Source organism: Macaca nemestrina, chromosome 13 (assembly GCF_043159975.1).
Source record: "Macaca nemestrina isolate mMacNem1 chromosome 13, mMacNem.hap1, whole genome shotgun sequence".
NCBI lineage: Eukaryota > Metazoa > Chordata > Mammalia > Primates > Cercopithecidae > Macaca > Macaca nemestrina.
Genome location: NC_092137.1, coordinates 2,451,834 through 2,477,551, shown reverse-complemented (window position 1 = coordinate 2,477,551; position 25,718 = coordinate 2,451,834). Strand labels below are relative to the sequence as shown.

The 25,718-nt window shown below is 39.5% G+C and overlaps 1 protein-coding gene across 28 annotated transcripts in view; it reads left to right on the top strand.

Annotated features, from left to right (window-relative positions):
• The first annotated feature begins 2,229 nt into the window (after nucleotides 1–2,229).
• The window catches only part of LOC105497564 (myelin transcription factor 1 like), a 533,126-nt gene continuing 509,637 nt past the window's right edge, over nucleotides 2,230–25,718 (top strand). For 7 of the 28 annotated variants that reach the window (XM_071076141.1, XM_071076159.1, XM_071076145.1 and 4 more), the window contains exon 1: nucleotides 2,232–2,595. The gene's annotated coding sequence lies outside the window, so the exon portion shown is untranslated. Of the gene's footprint in view, nucleotides 2,596–6,828; nucleotides 7,503–8,553; nucleotides 8,765–8,805; nucleotides 9,363–21,029; nucleotides 21,052–25,718 lie in introns of those variants that run through there. The other 21 variants (XM_071076160.1, XM_071076154.1, XM_071076149.1 and 18 more) reach the window with 17 other exon arrangements.

Below are 25,718 nucleotides of genomic sequence, written 5' to 3'. Positions count from 1 at the left end.
CACTGTACCACAGTTCCAGTTCTATCATCATTTTTGGAGTCTCTCTTTACCCCACGGTGACCACACAACACGGAGAACTGTCCTTACCCACGTGCTGCTTGCCTGGGGAGCTCAGTGTCTCACACACTGAGGGGTATACGCTCCCATTTTTTTTCCGCCGACTGTAAATGACTCCTATTCTTTGCTCCACAGAACATCCGATGTGGTGCCCAATCAGCTGAAAAAGCTGCACAGACGTCATTAGTCCTGTGTGTGTGTGTGCGAATGTGTGTGCGTGTGTGTGTGTGAAAGAGAAAGAGAGAGAGGAGACTGCAGCTGCCTTGCCGCGTGCCGAGTGGAGTCTCCATTAGGGCAGCGCTATTGATTTCTGATTCACACTGCAGCAACAGGGCTAGAGTGCAGAAGACAAAACCTCACATCTCAGAAACAGGAATTACAAAGACACAAATAAGTAGATGATAGTTTTACACAAAAATCAAGCATCTGTTACCGAAGGAAACCAAAAGTGACAATTTAGCAAAATGTAAAGACTGTTTATAACATAGAATCAGGTGCACAGGAGAAGTAGAGTAAAATGAGTTCAGAAAAAATTATTCGTTCTAATTTTTCAACAGATTTTTATGAGAGGTGATAATGGTCTAATTTCCAGAATGCCTTGAAAAACCCTGAAATACTTGGCAGAGATACTGCAAAGTCAAGCTTATCTGAGGGCAATCTTGAAGCTATGCCTGAGAATTTTAAACAACAAAATATCCAAGATTTATTTTTTAAATTGCGTTCGATTATCTTATTAGCTAGTAGCTTTCTCTATTTTAATTCTTTGTGTTGCATAATATCTAGGATACGGTAACAGGCTGGTTGCAAATGCTTGAAACAGAAATAGGTTTCTTCTTAGGCTGCGTTTCAGCATGTCCAACTGTGAGCCTGTGAAGCAAAGCATCGGAGTTCTCTCGAGGTCTGTTGCCTCGGATTTGGTTAGAAATTATTGAATCTGGAGTGTAAAAACCCTGTCTGGGCCTTTTAGGCAGCTTGATTTCAAAACTAGCCCTTCCGCCCCAAGACTTATCAACCGCCCCCCACCCCGTCCCAAAAGAAAAACGGAAGTAAGTTCAGCATTAAAATAATGGTGATGTCAGGCAGGCAGTCTGCATGTGAGCAGCAGAAAATTAGAAGAATAGAACCATCCATTCTCGTTTCCCCCCACGACACGCACGCACACATACATGCACACTCTCTCTCTTTCGCGCGCGCGCACACACACACACACACACACACACACAACACCAGTCAGTGAAGGGGAAAAAGGGTGATACCTTTTTAAAAAATGAAAGGCAGTAAGCCATTATTAGCAAGAGCTATATTGAGCATGCTTGCCAGACAAGCAGCAAAGCTGAGCTCCAGTTCCGCCCAGACATGTGCCTTGCCATTTTCATTTTAATCAGCCTGCTCAGGATGGCTGCTGATTCATTTTGCAGGATGTCCCCCTGGGAGCCAAGGTGGAAGCCTGAGGCGAGCTGCTATTGCATCAATGCAGCACATCAGAGCGAGAGCGCGGAGGCAGAGGGAGAAGAGAAAGCCTTCAGCACCGCATCCAGATTTCAATATGGCTAGTTAGAAGGTCCTGCATGAAACCGAGTCTATTGCAGAAAACATAATGAAAGGAAAAGAAAAGAAAAAAGTCACATTGTCGTTTCATTATCCGACTATTCTCTCCCCCAACCCCTTCCTGCCACCAACACACACACACACACGTACACATTTTACAGTGACCATGAAAGATTTCAAGCCACTCTGGGGAAGTGTGTGTGTGTATGTGTGTGTGTGTGTGTGTGTGTGTGTGTGTGTGTGTACTATTTACCTGGTAACTAGCTGGGGTGGTATACCTGATTTAGCTGGAGACTTTGATTTGTAGGACTGACAACCTTATTATGCAGTGAGTTTATTATTGATATTATTCTGCTCTCGGTTGCCATGGCCACCTTGTGAGAGACATTCAATTTTCTCTCTTCCATCATCATTATCTATGAGGCCATCTGTTGTGGAAAATGAATTCAGCCTCATTTGCATGACTGATAAGCAATTTTTTTTTTATCTATTTAACAGAAGGTCATATGCCGGGGATTTGGAGCTTGTGAAAAAAAAATGTGGAAAAAAAAAAAAAAAGCCTAGGAGAGGATGAGTGGGAGTGTGTGCATGGGGGGTGTGTGGAAGTCAAACAGATCCCTGAGGCCTGCGAGCCTATCGCGCTGCATTTGTCATTCCTGCCCGGGCGACATTTTTTTTCCTAAGCTACTGCACACTAAACAGAGTGAGCGAGCTTTTCCCTGCAGTCTTCTTGAAGCCCCCCTGGTTTTTTTACTCATTGTTGGTGGGTGTATTTTAATTTTTTCATTCCCTGGACTATGGGTTATGATATCAATATTCACTGAAGACAAAAAGCCACCTTTTCTACAGCTCGGTGGCTTGCATGTGTCTCATCATCCTTTCAAACTTGTGGTGGAACAGGGTTCTCTTCCCTGTCTGTGTGTTTTGAGCCAGCACAGTTACCAAAATTGAACTTGTCTTTCGCTTGTGAGCGGTTGTGGTCATTGTGAGGTACGTGATGCTCGTTAGGTTAATTTTTGGGGGACTTAGTGAGCAGGATGTGTTTTACCGTAGCTCAAGGGCTGAGGCTGCTGTTCCATTGTCTGCTCCTTTTTAAAGTTATTTTTATAGCATGGCTGGTAGCTGAAATGTTCCTGGACTGGAGGCTTTGTAATCCACAGAAAATCTGTCTTTAAACTAAAATGGGTATTAGGTTGCATGACTTAACTGTGATGTTGTTTATTAAGGAAAAAGATACAAAAACAAAACATGATGCATGTATAGTGCTTGGAGGATAAGAGGATACTGAAACAAAAAGTTCCCAGAGACTTGACTGGATTACTTTACATTACAAATGAAGCACATCATTTTATACAAAGGCAATTAAAATGTTAGATATTTTTGATGAATTTACCTAATGATAAGAAGAGAGTTGATTTATATTGTTTAAGTGGAGAAACTCAAATAAAGATTTTTAAATTTAACTTAAATGTTTGAAGTTAATAATAATGAAACAAAATGTAATTTATAACAGAAATATGTCTTTTTGTAACACCTAAATTAATAAACTAAAAGTTTAAATGGTACACTTTAGTTTTAAGATAGATCTGAATAAAGCAAAAATGTATATGTAAATATTTATATGAAAGTTAGTTATATAAAATAGAGAGAACAGATTTTGAATTTAGCATTAACCATGACAATTTCTTGTACCATCAAAGCTATGTAAGCTAAATAATTTCTAAGTTACTTAGAGTAAACGTATTTTATATAAGAGTCTTTTTGTTCAAATGTTTATATTTTTTACTAAACAAAATTAACATCATAGACAAAAGCATCCCAAAACCACCCTTATAGGCATATGAGGGTCTTTCTAATTGTTCAACTTCCTAAGTGTCATGTAGCTTTAAAACTAATAAAGTCATGTCTCCCATACAGATAAAAATGTAATTATTTTTAAAAGAAAAGTATTTTATACAATATTCCTTTTCAAAAACACAATAGCATTGCATTCCTATAAGTTTTCACCTCTCAAGAACTTTGAATCCAAAGTGTTGATGGTAAGTTATAAATGCTACTAAGAGACACATTCCAGAAAAAAGGAAGTTTGTTTTTTCTGATTGACCTAAAAGAACATGTATGATTCTGTCACCTCAAATGCAGTAAGTCAATTGCTTAAAAGTCTCCTTAAAGTTATACTTGAGTGACAAATTTTCTTTATTAACCAAAATAGACCACTGCTGATGTGTTTTTGTGATGGTACTTTACCTGATTGCACTTTGAAAACTCTTACCATACTATCATACACTTTTCATAAGCAATAACAGTTGTTATATAATCCTTCTGGTTTTAATCAGCCATATTTCTTTATATTTTAGCTTGAGTTTCAGAGAAATAAGTTTATTTTAAACATTAATCGTGCATTTAAAGAATTTAAAACAATAAAATTCTGGTAGATTAAGAATATTATTTAAAGTGACATCAGCTTTCTCAGAGGACTATAGTTTAAGCATCAGTAATATGAGATCTGGATCTATATTATAATATGAAGGATTAAGTTAGTGCCTTTTGATCTGTACATATAGTCTTCAGATTTGTGAATCAAAATTGTCAACATCTAAAAAAAACCTCTGAAGTCGCACAATTGATTTTTGCTTCCTCCCCACCCCCACCCCCAAAAAGTTAATTACCAATCTTGGTTGGATTCTTCCTTGCCTCCCTGACATTTGACTGCTGCTAATTCACTGATTAATCTCATTAATGTGATTATAGTAGGATTTAGAGTTGGCTGCCATTGTTCTGTAGACAGTGCTATTCAGGCTGAGCACTTGCCACCTCATTCAGTTTTGCTGTGATTTTTCAAAGGCTGGTGGAGTGAGCTATTGTGAGCAGGCTTCTCTGCCTTCCCTTTCAGCACCAGGAGCTGTCCGCAGCTGATAGCGATTGCATTCAACAGTGACTGACTTCCTCCTAGTTTATTGGCAATGTGAAAATGGCTCACTTTCATCACCTTAATGATTGTGCTAGTTGAGGTAGAAGTAGGAGAAGCCTTCATGGTCACATTTGGATGTTTTGAAGATGGTGGCAGCAAAGATATCTATACTTGAAGATTTTTATTTAGTAAAGACTTTCCATCTGCCATTACACACACATTGTACTCTATTTCCAAATACTCAAACTTATCAATACGTTAAAAATTACTTGTATATATGCATAGTTGTGGGTTGAAAAATTATAAACATTATTACTTTTCAACTGTAAAATTTTCTCCAAATACATGTAATTATTAATAAAATTCATCTTTGAAAAGATGTACCAGGACTATCTGGTGTCACAGGCAAAAAGTATGCATGACACACAAATTTCAACTTTTCTTTAGTTAGACTTGTAGCCAGCTGCAGAACTTATGCCAATTTCACAAATTTGTGTTAGAAGCTGAGATCAAGGTAAAGGCCCAATAATTTGTGACCACATATGAGTGGTGTACAAAAATTCCTAAAGGAATATGAGTACATAGTCCTCTTTGGGGTTATAAAGGCTGTCAAAGCATGACCTTAGGACTATGTGGATACTTTCAGAGAATGAGACTTCTTTAATATGCTGTTTTCACTGTCCCTGTTATGTTTTTCACCTAATTTGTTTGTTTAATTTTTACTCTCTTGAAAATGTTTCTATTTTGTCCATTACTCTTGAATATACCCAATTATTTCACTGTCTGATGTTTTCTGTCTGCTTTCTGTGTCAATGTTTAAGAGACTAGGGAAAAGAAATAAGTGATTATGCAATTTCAAAGATTTGTAAAGTTTTTCTATTTGTTACAATTATACTTAAAATTAAAAATATTGAGTTCATAATCTGTTCAACTGCTTTTATAAATGCTTTACAGGTATAATTTTTAAAAGCCAATAACTTCTCTGTGAAAAATTAATTTTGTCAAGTAAATAATGTTTTCAAAGTCACATGCATAAACTAGATTTTCAACTCTACCTGTAAGCCAATCTAATTTGAGGGACAGATATTATTTTAAAAATACATAATATATAATCTGAAAGACTTTGTTTACTTGTATATTTTGGTGGACACATTTTAACTTCAAACAGCTTAAAGGCCTATCTACTCTTAAATGTATTATATTAAAAATCTCCTCTGTGGAATTAGGGGGACTAGTCAGACACTTTTTGGTAATGACCACTCTGCCCTGCACTTACAGTTTGGTTTGGCTGGGTGTCCCTTTTAGACCAGGGCTATAATTTTCAATCAATAATCAGTTTTTCCAATGTGTGTTGTCCTTTGCCAGGAAGTCTACCTTGAGGCACAGTCTTTCCAGAACTCTGTTCAGGAGGCAAATGAATGGTAGACTCAGAAAGAGAGACCGACAGTTTTGCTAAATTCTTATAATCAAACTACTCCATTGCATAATTTGATTGCAATGACATTATGCACTTTCCTATTTTCAAGTTTTTAAGAGTTCTTTTTATGAATATCTTCTTTTTTATTTGAAAAGTTGTGTAGTATCCTTTAGAAAGGAGTAACTGAGGATAAACTTGAACAAAAACTTGTGAATAACATATTTTTCACCAAGCTAAGTTTCATCATGCTGTATTCTACACAACACCTGACATGGATCTGCATTTCTTCCAAACTAAACTGAAGATAAAAGATACCACAAACTTGAAGAAGAAATTAGATGTAGGTTTGTGTTTGTGTGTGTGTGGTTGGGGTTAGTGTCATATCTACATATCATGGTTGCTGGTATGAAAAAGATATTTTAAATTGGCATGCCATCCCCATAATTAAAATATTGCCTGTAGTGACCATAACTCATATGAAATAATACAAATATTCTACTTTTACAGTAATTTGTTGTATGATTTTTTTCTGATATTAGATTATTTAAAGGCAACAGCTATCCATTTTTTCCATCAGTGGGCTATTTCAATGCAATGTGGTTCAGTTTGTAATATCTTTGTGTCTTGTCTCTTCTCTCTCTTTCTCTCCACTTTCCTTTCTCTCTCTTCTGCCCTCTCTCTCTTTAACTCGGTCCCTGTTTGTCTGTTTTGCCACCCTCTCTTCTCTCTGTGTTTCTTTCACACCTGCATTGTTCCAGCATACACAATGATTTTTCTATGCATGTTTCCACAATGGAAGTGTTTTTGGCTTTGACATCATAATGAGTCCTCAGGGTATCTGTAGAAGTAATCAGAGATGGCAGAGAAAATGTAAGCCAGGTGTTATAAAACTAGAAAGAATGCATAAATGCTTATTTATTAGATAGAGAAAGACTGATAAACATTGCTGTATTAAGCTATTCTGCTAGGAAAATTTTCCAACCATGTACCTCTTTTAAAATAATCTCTGCTCCCCACGTGGTGATTATCGGAAAAGTGGGGGGGTGAATATTTTAGTCTCAGTGTAAGGAGTATTGTGTTGTGAGAAGATGGAATGATACAGGACATTCTCTTAAAGCTTTCCTTGCTTTCAGACTGCAGTGGTGTCTAGCAGGGCTCGACAGGAAGGGAATTGCAGTCTCTGTAGTAACCAGTAAGTCTGGTCCCGACACATCAGGGAAGAGCTTGGTCTTCAGAGGAATTATCTCTGAGAGCTGGAAGAGGGTGTTCCTGGTAACTTGGGGCTTCTCTGTCAGTCTCCCCACGGAAACCACAGTCAGCACTGTGCTCTGTGGAAAGCCTGCAGTGGCTGCTCCCTCGTGCTGTTCTGCTCTCGACTCTCACTCACTGTGGATAGTGGGCTGGTGAAGTGCGGGCGCCAGAGGGTAGGGGTGAATGGAATGGAAACACAGAGGGAACTGTGACCAGCACGTGCGATGGTCTCTCCACGGCAGACAGAGCCCTGCGTGGGTGAGAAGCAGACTGCGGAACAGGATTTGGCTTGATGGCCACCAGCTCTTCCACAAAAAGGTACTTCTTTCCTTTTATTGTAAAGGTTACATAGGATTTTTTTTTTTTTTTCCTGGTGGTTGCAGTTCCCAGTTCTTCTCTTAAGTACTTCAAAAATAGTTGTTTCTCTACCTGCCTGCCTAGCTCCAGCTCTCATTTGATTGCATACACAACACTTCCTAAAGTCTCTTGGTTTGGCATGTGAACACGCCGACAATGGACCGTCTCTCAAAAGAGCTTCTCCTTCAGTGTAATGCCATTGTGGGCACCGATATGTCTGCATGCTGCCTGGAGTTGTTGTTAAACATGAGTCTGTGTATTCAAGGCTAGTTTCCAGGGGCGAGGGTGGGAGGTGCTAAAGTTGCCTTTATGATTTAATGTAGCCTTTCATAACGGTGAGTGTTATAGGAGAGAGGTTTGCAGAGAGTGAAACGGTATAGTCACCACCAGAGTAAAACATCTATGACTTAATTCAAGAAGCCATTTATAAAATCAGCACTTTTTTAAGCCAGAAAAAAATGCTAATGAACATCAGGTATCTATGTTCCCTTAGTTATTTTAAAAACCTTATAAGGTCTTGTCTTTTCAAAGAAAACTTTGTCTATATTTTTTTCTTCAAACAATACTAAAAGGTGAAAAATGTTTTAACTTTCTTAGACAAGAAGTTTCATGTCTTTTGTTTTAAAAGAAAATGATACACGAAGCTCATACTGAAACAGAATAATATAGTGTGGTTGGCAACCCAAAAAAGATTTTAAGAATCAGTTAGAGTTAACTCTTGTGTCACCATTCTTTCATTTTAAGAAGTGACAGGTTTTGGAACCTCTTTTTGTTTTGCTTGGATGTTAACCGGCAATGCCATTTAAAATGCTGTAGGTTCAGCTTATTTCTGTGAGGTTTCTTTGGCCACAGCATGAATTTACCATAACATCAATGATAGGGGAGATATTTTTAGATAGACTGCCTAGCTGGTAGCTGCTAACAGCCTGACTCCAGTATTTACAGTTCTCATCTATTACATTAAATACAGCACTGCTCATGATACACATTCTGCTCTAGAGATTTAGGGGCCTGTGGGTACAAGGCAGGCAGCATACAGCACACATCTCCACTCGTGTCTGCCTGTGTTGCAAGGTTGATACACAGGAAGGTTAGAAACTGCTGGTTTAATCCACAGCTGTAGTTTGAAAAATATCTAGATCAGCAGTGAAGTTCCCTCCCACCTTAGGGTTTGGGGAAGTGGATATGTTTTGTGTTGCTTCAAGGAGGCAGCCTGAGACAGGGTAAGTCAGCAGGATGCTTCCGAGGCTCTTCTGCTGCAGCGATGTGGTCTCTGAGGGAGCCTGAGCCTGGTGCACGCAGCCCAGGCGGGACTCGCAGCCCGGCGCTGTCTGTCTGCTGCCTTTTGATGGAGGCTGCGCTTCACCCGCCCGGCAGAGCGCTGTACGCATGCCCGTCTTCCCTGTCGTTTAGTGGTGTCAACTTATTAATTTCCATCTTCGACTTCAGGCCTGTTAGTTTCCTGTCTGAAAGCATTATTACTTTTGTCCATGTGGCAAAATAATTAGCATACAGATGAGAAGTGGCCCCTTGCCTGGGCGCCGGTAGAGAGAGAAGATGTGCAGTGGAAAGTTGATTGGATGAATGGAGAACAAATGGTGGGCGTTCAAAAGCATTAGAAGAGTTTTGTAGTCGTGGAGCAGGTTGGAGAATTTTCTGGGTGAGTCCCTAAGATGGAAGGCAGGGGTGGCTGCCGTGGGAACAACTGCTTGTCAGACACTGGCTTAGCCGAAGGTGCCAAGTGCGGCTGCAGGCACAGATAATTCACTGGGACGACTTTGTTTTGCAAGTCTTGAGGCTGCTCTTTGATATCCCCTCCAGGTAAATATGTCCTGTGCTCCCTGTCTTCTCCAGAGCGTTTGTTCCGCTTCCCAAAGTGGAGCAAAGTTCAACTCCTGATGGTCAGTAACAAAAGAATAGTCATTTGCTGCTGGTGTGGGGTAGCGGCTTCATCCGTCTTCGTGTGCATGTGTCTGAAGTGGAAATTAACTGTTTAGATGTGATTGTTTTTAGAAACTTACAGCAGCCATTATTCAATGTGTTTAATTAATATTTTCTGAAACCGTGCATCGAGACCAGCAAAATTAGCAAATGTTGTTTCAATTAAAGCCCAGACATAATTAGTTTTGACTAGTATGTATTTTTCCTAGCTGGAAGATGATTTTAGCTAATTTAACCAGCAACTTACTGGAGATTGTGAAAATTGAACTGAAGTTTCTATTGATCTGTAGAATCTACAACTAGGAAATGTAGAAATTAGCACACAGTGATACTCTCAGTTCTTTTCAGAAAAATGGAGATCATTTTTGCAAATCAGTCTTCTGAGTTGAGAAGTAAGAATAAAGAGCCTGCTGGAATCCTAATTTTCTATTGTCATCAGTGACACATTTCTTATATAATTCTGTGACTGTACTACTGCAATATGGGTGTTTTAATATTTAGTTAAATATACTTCCATCTGGGGGAATTCACAGAAAAATAGTTCTATCCTGTTTTAATAATTCCGATTCTCCCTAAAAGGCAAGGTTTTTCGTTTTAACTGACCTAATTATTTCACCTGCTTTTTAGGTAGAACTCAAGTAGAAATTGTTATTCTTTAACTGTCTTTTTATAGATTCCTGAATATTTTAGATCACTTGATCTTATTTTGCTTTTATTTTAAGCTTTTTTTTTCTAAAGAGTTGCTTTACTTTAGCTGTTTGCTTTAAACAATAACAGTGAATATTTGACAGAAAATACAACTTTTGGGGGGAGGGGAAAATATTTTCTGTTTAAAAAAATATACCTTTTCAAAAAATAAGGAAACCACCTTTAACGAATCTAAACCTCAAACACAAGGTATTGAAAAACATATTAACCCTTCATGTGAAGCTGCTGAAACTTGGCTTTCATCATTTTCCCTCTCATCCTGCAAGTTTCTTAGTACTCACATTGAGCTTTTTCTGCATAATAGGTAAATTATCTATTGTTTTTTTCAATGTGTGTGTGTTTATACACACAGACACATTTCTTTTTCTATTTCATTTTTAAATTTGCTGGTAAACTAGAATGAGGAAAAAATTGAGTTTTTAAAAATGTAACTCAAGCAGTTTTAAATATCAAATTGTTTTCAAGCAGATTCATGAAATCTTACCTAGAGAAAAGTCATGAAGTCATAGTTCCATTATTGTCTCATGGCTACATTTCATGTTAGAGTTGAACCAAGCTTTATATGATTAATGTAGCTGCTTTTAGCTTTATGATGATGGTTTATAACTTTCTTGGGGCAAAAATCAGCATTTACTTTTTAACCTCACCTTGTGCATTTCTATGCGGAGATACCTGAAAGCCGCTTCTCCGACGCTCTTTGTGCCTGGCTGCCTTCAAAGGTGGAGCCCAGCTGTTTTTTGTTTGTTTGTTTTGTTTTTTTCTTAGGGTCAAAATTGTGTCATATTAGTCTCCACTCCACGGAGCCTCATGTGCCACTCTCTGTCACGTTTGTTCTCAGGCCGTGGAGCAGGCTCACAGGCAAAGACACGGAAAGGTCCCAGGACTGGAAACAGGCTGATGTGCACCTGTCTGAAAAGGTGATTTCTGAGGGAATTTTTCCCTGTCTAGTTGGACTCTAAGGTTGAGTGTCAACTTTGGAAAGAAAAGCAGCCTTTTATGGCAAAATTTTTAATCAATTGATGTGATTCCAAGGTGTGAGTCCAAAGAGGAAGCCCTCCTTTACTTAAATGCCCTGTGTAGGCAATGCTGGTCAGTGTGGGGCGTCTGCTGTCTCAGTGGGCCTGCTCTGCTCACCGAAGCCACAGAGGGCATTGCTTTGGTGGGGTTTCCATTGATTGTGAATGAAAAAAAAAAAACAAACAGGTAAATATTTTTTATTAAAAAGGTTATTTGACTGTATTCCCTGTAAAAATTCAGTACTGTTGTGTATTTTTGCACTCTTGGGATACTATAATTCCTCTCTTCCATGGTTTTGTGAGTGCATGCATGTGTGTATTTTTAAAATGCCAGTGTGAAAATGTGTGTAAGCTGACAATATTTGAGCCATAGGGTTAGTATGTGTGCCATGTAAGCCTGCTTTAGATGTGTTTGTGCACTCATTAATATAGTTGAAAGAACTTTAGGACTCAATATTGCATACTGACTGCTTTTTACTGAAGTCTGACTGTTTACATAGAACACTCCAATTGCTTCAAAGAAAATTACCTCAAGGATATTGGGCATTTGCTTGAGAAATTTTCAAGTGTGGAATGTCAGGTTTAGGACTCTAAAGCAAACAACTCATGAATTAATAATTTATGGGGGTCTTTATTTTTTAGTACATTGACAAAGATTTTCATTATAGGATTTCTAGCTCAAACACTGTTCTGAGTGGTGCCTTCATGCCGTTATCTCAACCTAAATGCACAGTGTGTTTTAATGGCCCTCAACAGAAAGATTTTTCAAAAGTTAGCATCACCTCTTGATTCCAGGGGCTACCACACCACTGAACCCTAAAAGCAATGGACCATTCTTAGAGGCTGACTTTAAATTTGGCCCAACCTCCCCTCCCTGGTGCACGTATTCCACCAGCCTGTGCCATCTGAACAGAAGCTGAAAGCACAGAGCTTTGTCGCCATGAAACAATGCTAGCCAGACTGGTTGTAGAAATAATCGAGTCTGCAGGGCACCCCATAGAGAGCCATCAAACCGAGTCTGCTCTGGAGCTGTCTGGTAGCTTGTGAACATTCGGAAATCAGTGCCGCATCTGCCGGTGGACCCTGTGCTTCTCTGAAACTCCCACCTGCCCTAATGCATCTGGGCAAGAGCTTTTCAGAATCCAGTTTCCTCCAGGATAAATTTAATACGTCTTGAGGGCCAGGCACAAGCAAATTGATTCTATCTCTGCACCAGAAAAACTCATCAACATCTGTAAGAACACAGATTTTCAACAACCCCAGGATTAGGGGATGCTATTTTGTAAAATATATTCCAAGCCTACTCCCTTCATACCTCATGCCAGCATGGCATTTTTTAATTAGGAAGTTGATTAAAAAGGGCATGGTAGACCACGGATGTATGGTCTCCTGGCATCCATCCAGCTGTTTGTTGTCTGGGTCGTGGAAAGCGTTGCTCATCACCAGTTGCAGGAACGAGGGGGAAATGATTATAAGGGATGGCAAGAATGAAACTGTTCTGCTGTCCGTGCTAATGGCAGCTGATTGTGGCTTCATCTGAACCAGGTTTTCCTGCAGATAGACTTACCGACTTCCTTCATGAGACAGAGACCACTCGTACTTGGAAATAACTTGGAAATTTAGAAACTCGGTGTATTATTCCGTGGTTCTGATTTTTCAGTGATCAATAGGATAAGTCATAATGACTTGTATTTTCTGGATTCAAACCTGTTTTTGGCCTCGTGTCCTGTAGGTTGGTGTCAATGATGGTAGTTGTTCTAATGCTGCTTGGCTGTTTGCCTTCAAGAGTACCTGGTTTGGCTTTTGGTTGTTTCCCCCACCCCCCAAGGGAAATTCCTTTCTTTGCTGGCTTTCTTTCTTTTTTTTTTTTTTTTTTAGGACTTAGAGTATATTTCACAGAAATAAAATTTTATGCCTAATTGTAGTGTCCCTATGGCTAATGTGGTGTGAATGAGCACCACGTTATGAATTTAACCCTGTCCATCCCTCTCACCCTCTTATTGTATGAGCACTTTCCCAAGACCAAGCATACTAAAGAAAGCAGTGAAAAGACAGCCATGGATGAGGCTTGACATGCTGCCAACACCAAGACCCTCATGCCCAGGGCAGAGGCTCTGGGGCTGTTACACATCACTCTGGGAAGATGCTCAGTGCTCAAGATCAGGGGACTATGTCTGCACCCCAGTGGGACTTTTCAGCCGCTGGGGTAGCAGTTCTCCCTTTTGTTCTCCTTCCCTCCAAACCTACTTGTACATATATTAATTAGTTTTAGATTCTGCATTTTAAAGTTTTCAGTGATAGACCAGCTGGAGTTAGCAACAATGGTGGGCAGGCAGGGGCTCTCCTCACTGTCCTGTTCTAGAAAGAAAATATCAAAGTCAATGCTGAAGACAAAAGGCAAGACTCCTTAAGGTCAGCACCTCCCTTCCCTCTTAGCACTGTAACTGAATAATTAATACAATGTGCATATATTGAGCACCTACTATGTGCAGAGCCAAATGAGACAGACTGAGTAACAAATTTCTGCCCCACAAATGTCAGGTAATGTGTGTACGTGTGTGTGTGTGTGTGTGTGTGTATGTATACATATGCATATTTCTGATAAAGGGTAATCATAAATACTTCTAGGTTTACTTTTCTGGAATGCATTTTGAAATAGATTAAAGCATTCTTATGACTTAAGAAGAAGAGTTGGGTGAACCTTGAGGCCCCTTTCCTGGGTAATCAGTACTTCAGGAATCCAGGTGACCATTCCAAAACTGATCACTCAACAGCATGGCATTGAATCACCATATTCTCTGTTCGATGGCACGTATGATTTCAGTGTACTGACTGCTTACAGAATCAAGAGTTACACATTGTTGAAGGTTCTGGATAGTCAGCCCTCATCCATCATGGTTTCTAAGTACACGTTCCCTGTCCCCTTCCATTTTGCAGAGTTACAATCACAGCAAGCCTTCGCTTACCTGAGAAAACACGAAACAGTAAACAGAATGCTCTTTGGAGGAGGGTGTTGGTAACTGTCAGGGGTCTGTTTTGCAGTTTCTGAGCTGTTGATACCAGAGATCAACAACAGAACATTTTGGATTTGGCATGGTGAAGCCCTAGGTTATTGACTGAGGGCCAACCTTCCAAGCAAACAGGAAGATCCCTTGTGTCATATTCACTTGTCTCTGCCTTCTCAGTGACATAAGCAGTCCTGTCACAGTGCAGACAGCTGAAAGGGGCGGCCAACCTGGTTATCCACCGGCTCACCATTGGCTGCAGAAACATCAAAACAAAGAGGAGAGGAGAATTCAAATTAGAAACTGGTCATGTATTTCAGACAATTCCAATGACTATTTGCCACATTTCCCTTGAGTCAGACCTGATTGCACATACCTGCCTATTTAGAATTAAGAATTTTGCCATTATACCCTGTAAAAGACAGGTTGGGTTAGAATTCGCATTTTACATTCTCTCAGGATATGGAAATTTAAGGAGCTCAAGCATCAAAAAGCCACATGTCTTTGCTTAAAAATGGAATTCTGCGATTATATAAAGTGAGGAGGGTTGGTTGATGCTAGGTTCTTGTATATAATAGGAAATAAAATCTTAATAATCTGCTCAGATACATTTCAGATCAATCTCTTACTTGTCCTTTGTTTAATGTGGCACATTAGGTACGGAATTAACGTATGAAATTTTCCACTGAATTTCTGAATCTGCCAAGACGTTTTACAATTCTTTTCATAGTCCTGAGAACAAGAATGGAGGTAGTTTTGCTGCCCAAGTGTTTTTTTTTTGTTTTGTTTTTTTTTGTTTTTTTTTTTTTTTTAGCTAATATGCTGTTACTGGGATTATATTAGCTCAAAAACAATCCTTTTCCCTAAGAGACCCACACCCATAGTGCCAGCCAAGAAATGAGGTATCTGTTCTCCAGGGACAAGTTAACACACCTGTTTACAAATGGGCAAAGCCACCTGTTCATCTAGTTTTAAAGTTAATGATCAAAACAGTATCTGATCCTAGGGGTTAGTAAGAGTGGAAAGGCAAATTTGTGAGACAACAGGTAACATCTCATTTTTATTACCTAACATTTCAATGTATGTATATTAAATGTGGAATTAGTTAGAAAACACACTAAGCCTATGATAAATATTCCAAATGTTAAATATCAACATTCCACGGATTAGGTGCAGAAGTTGTATAAGGAGTAGTAGAGTCAATGATAGAGTACATTTCATGCTTCACATTTTCACAATCCAACATACGCAAATTGAATCACGTGTTTTAGCCTCAAAGGCATAACTGAAGCGTGAGGCTTGCTGATTGGGCAGTCAGCATTGCAAAAATGGCCTCTTTCAATAAAAAAATCAGTAAGCGATTTTCACACATCTCATCCTTCCTCCAACGAGATCGAGTCTCTTTCCCTTCCTCTGTGACTGGGGAGCGTGTGGCTCCGGCCCTTACAACACCATGGGCTCCAACTGTTTGGCTTGCCTTAGCGCCCCTCCTGGCTCCTGCTCCTGGAGCTTTTAACTAAGGGCACGGTCAGGAGGATAATTACAAAATCCCTTGATTGATTATTTTGGTCTCTTCCAAGAGTCAGGAAGACTTTACTCTGCCTGGTCTGGTTATATCGGCTAAGGCTGCACATGTGTTATAAGCTTCTGACTAATTCTCCAAAATAGGAGCAATGACCCATGACACAGGGTAACTTCATTTTTCCATTACTTTCCAGGAGGCTATTTTTACCTAATATTAAACATTTTTTCATTTTTATTTTTTGTCTTTTTTAAAATTTCTAAGTGAGATTTTGCACCCATAGTCAACCTAGACAGTGACGTAAAGTCCCTGTGAAGGAGCCCTGTGTTGGGAAGAGCTTCCTCCTAGGTCAGCTCTCCATAGAATTCAGAGATGACTTGAAACAAATGACTGCAGCTTTCTGCCTCTAAGGACCCTTGTTTAAAGTGAGAGAGTCCCAGTTCTAAGGCTTGATGACTGCATGTTTGGCATCCTCACACGGACAGCAATTTCAAAGGCAATTTCAAAGGCATTCCTGTGTAACAGTGGGCATCATGCTATCAGCAGGGCCACACCGACGGACCCCTTGTTTATCACCACTTTGCAGAGAAGTGCAAATGCAAACCCAACACCAGAAACCTGCAGTATTTAGAGTAGGTGCTATTGCTTGATTGATGAGTCTAATCTGGGACTACCAAAGTCAGGCAGGTTGACAAGAAATTAATCTCATCAAATGCTTCTTGGTCATCTAGAAAAATCACTGGACCAGCTGGGCGAGGTGGCTCATGCCTGTAACCCCAGGACTTTGGGAGGCCAAGACGGGCGGATCACAAGATCAGGAGATCGAGGCCATCCTGGCTAACACGGTGAAATTCTATCTCTACTAAAAATACAAAAATAAAAATAAAAATAAAAATTGGCTGGACATGGTGATGGACACCTGTAGTCCCATCTACTCAGGAGGCTGAGGCAGGAGAATCGCTGGAACCCGGGAGGCGGAGGTTGCAGTGAGCCAAGATCGCGCCACTGTACTCCATCCTGGGTGACAGAGCGAGACTCTGTCTTGAAAAAGAAAAAAAAAAAAAAAACAGAAAGAAAGAAAGAAAAGAAAAGTCACTGGACCATGTGACACTCAGACATGTAACTGAAACCTAACTTTGCCTTAAGTTATTTTCTCTATTAATTTTATACATTTTGTAACCAGAATTTTATCTTACTTTACACAAATAATGCCAGCTGTAGGCGGTGGGTTGCCCTGACAATTCACAGAAACGTACATGCCATGGCAGCGCTGCAGTTACTACTTGGTTTCTCTCAAGCCACTCTGGTGACTACATGAGTCTTCCTAACTTCTCATGATGTAGGCCAGGGAGATATATGTCATTAACATGACTTGACATAATACTTAAGGAAATAGCCCCATCAACTTTATGTATTACTTTTCTTTTTAAAAGCAGTATTTGGGGTATGCACAGGTTAAGCAGGAATGCATTTTTAGCAGCTAAAATCTATTATACAATCCATGTCCTACTTCTGGTCTCCTAGAGCAGAAGGCACCCAAAATGACAAGCAAGAACTCGTGGGTACAAATAAACACTAGGTTTTTACCATGGTAGCCGATGGCATGTTCTCACCAACTCAAAAGAGTGGGCCTGAATATTGTCCCCAAAATATCCCGGCGACATAGAGAAGAACATCAGGCCCACAGTGGGAAAAGGAAAGGAGTCTGAGAAATCAAGCTCAGGTCGAGGTTGGGCAGTTGTCTCTCTCCACACCTGAATCTCAGACTCCTGAGTCAAAGGAGCCTTTCCAGGTCACTATTACCAAGGAAGCTCCATTGGGAAAATTCAAACACGGATATGTTTTATTTAACAAAGCAATCCACTCTTTCAAAAGTGCGTATTTCTACATGTAGAACTTTAAGTATTGGGAAATGCTTCTCATATGAAAATAAACGAAGAGGTGTAACAAAAGGAAGGTAACTATGTGTAGAATGAATGGGGCTGGAAAGAAAACAAACGCAGAAACATTTTTATCCATTTGAAATTAAAAATAGTAAAAAATTTACAGGCAATAGAAATATGCTTCAGACATACTGTTTGGCTATTCCCAATTCTTACTTAAGAGTGAGATGTTGTAAACCTAGACCGACTAGAAGACTCATACTTTTGGAAGATCATAAAATGAGTAAAGTTAAGTGCCAAGGACATATACTCTCTTGTATATAAATTCAAACTGTTGATAAATTATATTGAGAAGCTAATAAAAACAGACTATCAGGAAGGCACCCTGAAAGCAATAATAACAATGGCTAATACTTAGTATGTACAGTAAATTGAGTGCTTTCCTCATGGGTTATATCAGCCAAAGCCCACAAAAATCTATAGGATTGCTGTAGGCACTACTATTATCTTCATAATCATAAAATAAGTAAACATATTTATTAAAGAGTTCAGGTTATCTAGGATATATACTGTTTAGGAAACCAAACCCCCAATACAAACTTTTCATAGACAGAGAAAATATTGATGATTTTCTACATCCTCAATTTAATGCTTGCTTTGACTGCCAACAATGATTTTCAATAGACCAAACACTTATTTACTGAATGTCTGTAGGTGCAAATCTTAAGCCAGTGTAAGGCATAGTCCTTGCCCTTAAGAACTGAAAATCCAGCTGAGGACCCAAGACATAACCAGAGAAAACGTTATAATGTCAACAATCTCCCCAAAAGTTTTCAGGGACAATTGACACACTAACAGAAATGTGCTGTGCCCTCTGGAGTTCCCCATGTGAGTTTCTGAAGTGTCCCTGAGATAGAAAGCACAGAGAAGCTTTACATTCAAGTCTTTAATCCATATTGAGTCAATTTTTGAATAAGATTTAAGGAAGGGGTCCAGTTTCAATTTTCTGCATATGGCTAGCCAGTTTTCCTAGCACCATTTACTAAATAGGGAATCCTTTCTCCATTGCTTGTTTTTGTCAGGTTTGTTGAAGATCAGATGGTTGTAGATGTGCAGTCTTATTTCTGAGATCTCTATTCTGTTCTATTGTTCTATGTGTCTTTTTTCGTACTAGTACCATGCTGTTTTCATTATTGTAGCCTTGTAATATAGTTTGAAGTTGGGTAGCATGATACCTCCAGCTTTGTTCTTTTTGCTTAGGATTGTCTTGGGGGAGGGAGAACATTGTGATAAACAGCTACTGTGTATGGAGCTTAATACTTAGGTTATGGGTTGATAGGTGCAACAAACCATCATGGCACATGTTTACCTATGTAACAAATCTGCACCTCCTGCACATGTGTGCCAGAACTTCAAATTAAATTAAATTAAATTTTAAAAAAAGAAATCACAGAAGGGCAAGCCATTTATCAGGGGCAGTGGCCAATAGAACTGGTGAACAGGTGGAATCTGGGATCAGCCCTGAAAACCAGAGTAATTTGGATACATGGGGAAAAAGGACCAGGCCTTCTATATAACTATGAACATGGTATGTGTGGTAAATAGATGTAGTGTTCTGAATGGTCATTATTTAATGATATTTGATAGTGTGTAATTAAGTATTCATTCTGTTATATTACCCATGATTTGTATACGATTCAGAGTGACAAGGGGGGGAGTTATACATAAATATATATGGGAGGCAGTTTCACTTTGAAAACTATTAATGGTTTGCTCTTTAAAAAGTTTCTGAAAATGCATATCATTTCATTCTATGATCTAAACATGACAGTCTAGAAGTTTACTAGTTGGTGGAGTTTTGTTTCTTATTGAATGATTTACAAGATGATTAAAGAGTTACTTGATCTTGTGATATGCAAAAATAACTATAAGAATTGTCATAAAACAACTAAAAACATTTTAGAAAATAATGAGAATAGTTATTTCTCCTTTGCTATGAAAATCACTATGTCCAAATAAGAATATTTTTTCTTTCTTCTTCACAGAGAGATACCTTAGAAAAATAAACATATAATGGTCTCTAAACTAGAGTGAGGGTTGGGCCCCAGCGTTGTTTATAAACTTATGTATCGAGATAAGTAAACTATTTAATTCAGGTTTCAACATGGCTTTGGAATTAGTAGGAGCTCCTGCTTCTAAACTAAGATCAAATTTAAACATGACTTGCAGAATGTATAATATCTCTAAAAGTAAGAGTACAAATCATATTTTACTTAAATTTTTTAGAAGAAGACCAAGATAGTATTATATTGCCACACCCTTGGCACTTTACTATAGCAGCGAATTCATCCCCCATTTCCTGTGTGATATCAAGTAGGGTCTTTCCCTATATTGAGTCTTTGAAGAGAAATGTTCTATCTTCCTCCTTATACCATTTCCATTTAAAAAAAAAAACAGGTATTTTTAACTAATTTCAGACTAAGTAAAGCCTATTGAGAATGTGAGATTTGTTATCTACTTTCAGATCTCACTTGAATTAACCAGGCGTTATCTCTACTGAGCCCCAGTCCCTCTCCAGAGACTGACTCCTGAAACCCTTGCTATACCCACCTCTGAGCATAGGTTAAGACAACCAGTAGTGGAGACAGCACATTTTCAGGGCCAGCAAACCACTGATTGCCCTTGATTTCCCAATTTTTTTTTATATCAGCTGAGATCTTCAGAAAGCAATGTACTGAATTTTATCAGCTTTGCTTTTTATAAAGATGCTGTTACTATGCCAAGGACATGGAGAAAAATCTCCTTCTTTCACCCTGTCTTAATTGATATATTGAAGGTAGTGAATACACCATATGAACCCTTAAGTCATATATATTCTGAAAGGAACACAAATTGTAATTTCTTCAGCTCTAAGTTCATTGCTATTTTCATTCTTTTCTTCTCCTCTGCCCAGGACACTGACAATCTGTGAATCCTCTGCTTCACTCATTCTTCAAACAATAGCCACTCAACCACCAGCTAATTCACCAAGTAGCCAAAGACATGTTCCTCTCTCTCTGTGACAGCCTGCTGTTCTTCCTCTCTGCTTGCTTCTGGCCAGAAGCCCCCTTTCTTCCTATTTCTCCACACCCCAGCCTACAATAGTCTTCTACCACCGCTTTTGAGTGAAATGTCCTTGATGCAGCAATGAATATGTTCTCCTCTGTCCTTGGTTAGCCTAATGCGGACTTTGTCTCTATCTCTGTGGGATCCAAACATAAGAAGAGTGGGAATGGGGTAGAAAGCATAGAATGAAACTATCAAAAAAGCTACTGGTGATGAAAATACTTAGTAAACCTCAGAAGTGTTATATTCTTTTTTTTCTCACTCTGTCACCCAGGCTGAAGTGCCATGGTGCAATCACAGCTCACTGCAAGCTCTTCCTTCCGGGTTCAGGTAATCCTCCCACCTCAGCCTCCAGAGTAGCTGGGACTGCAGGTGCATGTCACCCCATCTGGCTAATTTTTGATTTTTTTTTTTTGTAGAGATGGGGTTTCACCATGTTGCCCAGGCTGGTCTTGAACTCCTGAGCTCGAGCAATCCACCTGCCTTGGCCTCCCAAAATGCTGGGATTACAGTCATGAGCCACTGCCCTGGGCCATAGAAGTGCATGTAGGTGAAAGAGAAAGGGAGAGATAGAGCATAAATTGTGGTTCTGTTTCTCAGTCACTAAGGAAAGGAAACAACCTCATCAGAAGCCAAAGATAGAGACACTGGGAAGGGAGGTGAACAGTCTGGTATCAAACATAAGTGGAACAGAATGGGGAGGGGTGGCCAAGGGAGCATGAGGAGCATGACACAGGCGACTTGGTTCTCCTTTCCGCAAGTCCCCTTTCCAAACCCCAGTAGCTAGAGGTGCTGTGTAAAGTCTACAACTGCAGTCTCTCCTCACTGTCACCCACAAATCTAGGCTTGTTTCCCCCACAGCAGCATTGCTGCACACACAATGTGACCTACAGTACTTGTCATTGAGTGTTATGATTCATTTGCACTCTGTGAGGTAGGTGGAGGACCTAAATGTGGCAAAGAAATGTATTGGAATCCCAAACTGTTTGTGCATAACTTGTTAATACATTGAAGCACACTACCTCATTTATGTTCCAGACAGCTGAAGTAACTGACTCAAGTCACCATAGGCCAAATATACAAGGTTTTGGGGTAAAACAAGGGCCTGGTGTGGGTGGAAACAGAGGCCTCGCATGCTTCCCTATTTGTTTTTGCTCCCCTATCTGGCAGTAATGTACAGCTGTCCAAGAGCCAGCTCTAGCTTGAGAAGAGAGATGGGGGGAGGCCCGCCTTTCTCTCCAAGCATGCACAACACTCCTGTTCACACCGATGCCAACCTGAATGGTGACCCCCAAAGTGGTGTGACAGAGGAGATCATTCTCATTCTTCAGATCGCAGCATCCGGTGCTTCATTTAATAACAGGAAGGCAGCTCCAGGGCTCTCAGCTTATATACCCATCTGAGACCAACATTATTGTGCATATCATATCTTGTGATCTCTTTCCAAGTTAGATAAGGAGAACCGGAGAATGTTTATTAGATAAGGCAGAGCAGTAGCCTGATCTGGGCCACTCAGCCACATTCTTGTCTAGATACATCAGCATAGAATATCCAGGTTGGACACACATATCTGTGTGATTTGGTCTGGAGGAAGGTACAATGTGGTTCGTGTCTTCATTCTCATGCATTGTCAGCTCGGATTTGACATCAGCCTCCTTTTCTGACTCTTATGTGGTCTTGGTTATCAAACCCTCAAGTTTCTCACATGTCATTTATAGTTTTGAAATCAAATCTTTGGCTGTGTTCAGATCCGGGGTCTGGAGGGACCACAAGCAACAGCTGGGACCTTGGGGTATGGGGGAGAGGTACAGGATCAAATGCCAGCACTTTAGGGTTGACCCAATTGGGGAAATGCTGTCACAGATCCTTGAAGCGGAGTATTTCTTCATTTTTCTATTTGTTTATTTGTTTTATATTTTCTCTGGTTGGATAGTTGGATAAAGGAATGTTGTTGCGAGCCCTCTTTCTGCTTAAAGATATTTATAGAATTTTTCTTTCATTTATTTTTTCAATCAATTCTTCACCTTGTTAGATGCTAAGGGTTATAAGAAAATGAGTCACAACTGCCCGTGGGTCTCAGATATTTTATAGACCAACAGGGAAGGGAAGACAAATTTACAGATAACTATATAATGGCTTGGACTTTGATAGAAGTGGTAAATATAAGTTAAGTGTTAAAATTTTCTGAAAGGAGGGAGACACAATGTCAAGCCAGGCTGGAGTGGGGATAACATAGAAAAGGTATTGTTTAAAATAATCTGTGAAGAAAACTTAGGGTTCTAGAAGCTAATTACAGTACAAAAGCCCATAGAAGAGAATACACATGGCTTCTCTAGGGAATGATTTAGAGGAAGTTTTTGATGAGACAACAGAGCATCAATAGAGATGTAGTAGAGAGTAGTATAGTGTACTGAAGCGTAGGTGGAGTATAGATAAAGTATACTGAAGTGTAGGTGGAGTTTAGATAGAGTATACTGAAGTGCAAGTGGAGTATAGATACAGTGTACTAAAGTGTAAGTGAAGTATAGATAGAGAGCAGAAAAGCGTAGGTGGAGTCTACATAGAGTGTTCTGATGTGCCAGTGAAGTATAGGCAGAGTATACTGAAGTGTAACTGGAATATGAGTACAGTATACCAATGCATAGGTGAAGTATAGATAGAGTATACTGAAGTGTAGGTGGAGTAGAGATAAAGCATACTGAAGTGTAAGTGGAGAATAGATAGAGTGTACTAAAGTGTAAATGGAGTATAGGTAGAGAACAGAAAAGTGTAGGTGGAGTCTATGTAGAGTGTACCAACGTGCTGGTGAAGTACAGATAGAGTATACTGAAGTGTGAGTGAAGTATGGATACAGTATACCAATGTGTAGGTGGAGTATAGATAGAGTATACTGAAGTGTAGGTGGAGTAGAGATAAAGCATACTGAAGTGTAGATGGAGTATAGATAAAGTATACTGAAGTGTAGGTAGAGTATAGATAAAGTAAACTGAAGTGTAAGTGGAGTATAGACTGTACTAAAGTGTAAGTGGAGTATAGGTAGAGAACAGAAAAGTGTAGGTGGAGTCTATGTAGAGTGTACCAATGTGCCCGTGAAGTATAGATAGAGTATACTGAAGTGTGAGTGGAGTATGGGTACAGTATACCAATGTGTTGGTGGAGTATAGAGTATACTGAAGTGTAAGTGGAGTATGGGTAGAGTGTACTAAAGTGTAGGTGGAGTATAGGTAGAGAACAGTAAAGCATAGGTGGAGTCTGTGTAAAGTATGCTGAAGTGCAGGTGGAGCATAGATAGGGTATACTAAAGTTTGGGTGGAGTATAGACAGTATACTGAAGTGTATGTAGAGTATAGATAGAGTATACTGAAGTGTAGATGGAGTACAGGTAGAGAAAAGTAAAGTTTAGGTGAAGTAGAATGTACTGAAGTTCAGTGGAGTATGGGTAGAGTATACCAAAATGTAGGTGGAATGTAGATGATAGAGTATACTGAAGGGTAGGTGGAGTATAGATAAAATATACCAATGTGTAGATGGAGTATAGATAGGGTGTACCGAAGTGTAGGTGGAGTATAGATAAAGTATACTGAAGTGTAGGTGGAGTATAGGTAGAGTTTAATGAAGTATAAGTGGAGTATGAGTAGAGTGTACTAAAGTGTAGGTGGAGTATAGGTAGAGAACAGTAAAGTGTAGGCGTAGTCTATGTAGAGTATACCAAAGTGCAGATGGAGCATAGATAGGGTATACTAAAGTGTAGGTGGAGTACAGACAGAGTATACTGAAGTGCAGTTGGAGTATAGATAGAGTATACTGAAGTGTAGATAGAGTATAGATGGAATATACTGAAGTGTAGGTGGAGTATAGGTAGAGTATACTGAAGTGTAGATGGAGCATAGATACAGAACAGTAAAGTTTAGGTGGAGTAGAATGTACTGAAGTGCAGGCGGAGTATGGGTAGAGTATACCAGAGTGTAGGTGGAGTGTAGATGGTAGAGTATACTGAAGTGTAGGTGCAGTATAGGTAGAGTATACTGAAGTGTGGATGGACTATAGATAGAGAACAGTAAAGTTTAGGTGGCATAGAATGTACTGAAGTGCAGGTGGAGTATGGATAGAGTATGCTGAAGTGTAGGCAGAATATGGTTACAGTATATTGAAGTGGGTAGAGTATGAGTAGAGTACACTGAAGTGTAGATGGAGTACAGGTAGAGAAAAGTAATGTGTAGGTGAGGTCTACATAGAATGTACTGAAGGACCGGGGTAGTATAGGTAGAGTGTACTGAAGTCTAGATGGAGTATAGGTAGAATACACTAAAGTGTAGGTGGAGTATGGATAGAATGTACTGAAGTATAGGTGAGGTACAGGTAGAGTATCCTGAAGCACAGGTAGAGTATAGATAGAGTTTGCTGAAGTGTAGGTGGGGTATAGGCCGAATGTACTGAAGTATAGGTGGAGTATAGGTAGAATATAGTAAAGTGTAGGTGAAGTAGGGATACAATGTACTGAAGGTATGGGTAGAGTGTACTGAAGTGTAGGTGAAGTATAGACAGATTATAGTGAAGTGTAGATGGAGTATGGGTAGAATGTGCTGAAGTGTAGGTAAAGTATAGGTAGAATATACTGAAGTGTAGGTAGAGTATAGGTAGAGTGTACTGAAGTGTAGATGAAGCATAGGTGGAATATAGAGTATACTGAGGCATAGGTAGAGTATAGGTAGTATACTGAAGCGTAGGTGGAGTATAGGTAGAGTGTACTGAAGCATAGGTGGAGTATAGGTAGAGTGTACTGAAGCGTGGATGAAGCATAGGTGGAATATAGAGTATACTGAGGCATAGGTGGAGTATAGGTAGTATACTGAAGCATAGGTGGAGTATAGGTAGAGTGTACTGAAGCATAGGTGGAGTATAGGTGGAGTGTACTGAAGCGTGGATGAAGCATAGGTGGAATATAGAGTATACTGAGGCATAGGTGGAGTATAGGTAGAGTGTACTGAAGCATAGGT